Below are 2,487 nucleotides of genomic sequence, written 5' to 3'. Positions count from 1 at the left end.
GGGCAAGGCCCCGCCTACTGGAGTGCTGGGCTGGGGCGGGGCTGGGCAAGGCCCCACCTACTGGAGTGCTGGGCTGGGCAAGGCCCTGCCCACTGGAGTGCTGGGCTGGGGGCGGGGCTGAGCAAGGCCCCGCCCACCAGAGTGCCCGCACTTCCCAGATGCAGGCGTATCACCTGGCTCACCGTAACAGGGGAGTCGAGCAGTAGGTACAGTTTGAAGGGCGTTACCAAGCCCTCTCAAAACCACACTAACATGGATGGCTGAACACCTCCAGCTGATACAATGATTTGGGGGGAGGGGCTAACTAGGGGCCATCAAACATGGCTCTCAATGAACCGGGGGAGAGGTGCTGTGCTTTGCAAGAACTCAGAGGAATACTTTGGATTCACAGGAAAGCTTGCCGAAATATGCAATAAAATTCTTCACCAGGAGGACTAAAGAAGATGCGCTACATTTAAAAATCACTGTCAATTTTACTGAGATAAAGAATAAAAAATATTTACAATTCTTTTACAATAAACAACAGTTAGATCTTACTCATCAGGAAAATAATTTTTTTCATTATTAAAAAACAGTTGTAAACTTGTTTCTTCTGATCTGTTTCCAGCTTGTAACATACCCTTCAGAAGCTCCACAGCGCAAAAATAGGCAACATGCAAAACTCTTAAAAACAGCTTCCTAGTCTGTGAAAAAGGACCCAGCTTGGAAAGTGTTTAGGTACAACAGAAGAGTCAGAGCTCCAGCCGGAACTTAGCCAGCAAAGGCAGGTGGTCTGAGGAGTTGTTTTCGTTCGGAAGCCCGTTGACGGACCACAGGTCTTGCTCGGTGAGGAGCGACAGTCTGGCCAGCAGCTTCAAGCCGCCGGCCACAGCCTCGTCAGCGCCTGCATCAAAGCAGCACAGCCTAGTCAAAGTGTCGGCAGCTGGTTTAAATCACGCATATTCTATATGTGACGCAGGCCCTGGGGCTCCTTGGGGTGGCCAATGGGACGGTTTTTAGAACACGATCGAAGACTTACGGGGTTCTAGCTAAAATCTGAGATACACACGCGGTGAGACATTTTCTCCCTAGTTCTTCTGCACAGAAGAACGGAGGTGCTGGCTGGAGGCGCAGGGAAGGGGGCTGGTGGGAGGGCCGGGGGTGCGAGAGGATTCATCAGGGACAACAGGCGGCGCGACTGGAACGCATTTCCACTGAAATGCTGAGGGGAGCAGCGGGGAGGCAGGCGAGGTCGGCTGTGCCAGGTGGGTCACTCCCTGTGCCGGGATCGAACTCAGGCCACAGAGGTGCTGGCCCGAGACCCACCGCTCGGACACCAGGGAGGTCCGGGGTTTTCTTTCTCTATTGCAAGCTCTGCAAGTCTTTAAAGGGAAATATCCATATACTATAGGAAGAGAATAAAAATGAGTGTGCTAAAAAGTGGCGACCACATGCCAAATTCATCCCTAAACCACCATCCTGCAGCAGCATAAAACCAGAAAGAACCCGCCGCCGCTGAGGAGGAGGCTTGAAAGTTACTGGGGACCGAAGTAGTGCAGTTGGGTCCCACAGCGCCCCACCACCGGGGGCAAGACCAGAGCGCGCAACACTTAGGAGGGTGGCGCACGGCGCGCTCCTGCCACCTAGTGGCGGTTCCCAGTACAACCGCCACCACTGTCCCACCGATGCCAACCTGGCCGCACCAGGGCTGGCAGCTGTGGGGAACAGCTAGTCATCCCTGAGCACTGCAGGTGAGGGCAACCTCAGGGGAAGGGACGACAAGCAGAAGGGAAAAGACAAGAAGAAAAGTAGCACCAAAAAAAAAAGAGAGAGAAAGCAACAAAAGAAACTTGGAGACATCACAGCTGCCCACGCTTGGGACCATCAGTTTTCTGAATATTTGTTGACTTCTGGTTATTTTAAAATCCATTTCTTTCTCCACTTTATATTCCTGAGTATTTTTAAAGATGTATCTGCTTGTGCACACAGAACTGGGGTCCAGGCCAGAGGTGCGGGGTGAGAGACTCCCCAGAGACAGTGGTCTAGGAGGACTCAAGATGCTGCGCTACATTTCAAAACCCCTGTCAATTTTTACTGAGATAAAGAATAAAATATATTTACAATTCTTTCACAATAGAGAACAGAGATCTCACTCGTCAGGAAAGTAATTTTCCCAGGCAGAGCCAGCGCACCCACGGCGGCCTGGCGTCTCCACAGGGCGGCCCCCAGGGCGGGCTTCTTTACATTTAAAACCGACTTCCGCTGAACCCTGCCAGGAAGCGTCCTACCACCTCTGCTCTTTGGAAACAGGCCTTTTCCTCCCAGGAAGACCCAGCTTTGCGGCCGGCGGCACAGAACTGCGCGGTGAGGGCGGCGCCGGCGAGGCGAGGCCGCGGGCAGCTGACGGGCAGGACGGACCACAGGCCCAGGACTTCTGGTCGCCGCCACAGGGGGGCACGGAAGACCCAGGCGGGCCAGCTGGAGGCCGGCGCCCGCGGGAGTCACGCC

At 54.0% G+C, this 2,487-nt stretch overlaps 1 protein-coding gene across 1 annotated transcript in view; it reads right to left on the bottom strand.

Annotated features, from left to right (window-relative positions):
• The window catches only part of ANGEL2 (angel homolog 2 (Drosophila)), a 15,079-nt gene that overhangs the window by 4,598 nt on the left and 7,994 nt on the right, over window positions 1-2,487 (bottom strand). The gene's annotated exons all lie outside the window — the stretch shown is intronic.

Source organism: Condylura cristata, unplaced genomic scaffold, assembly GCF_000260355.1.
Source record: "Condylura cristata isolate star-nosed mole 26May11 unplaced genomic scaffold, ConCri1.0 scaffold00050, whole genome shotgun sequence".
Classification (NCBI taxonomy): Eukaryota; Metazoa; Chordata; class Mammalia; order Eulipotyphla; family Talpidae; genus Condylura; species Condylura cristata.
This window is presented reverse-complemented; position numbering and strand designations above follow the sequence as displayed.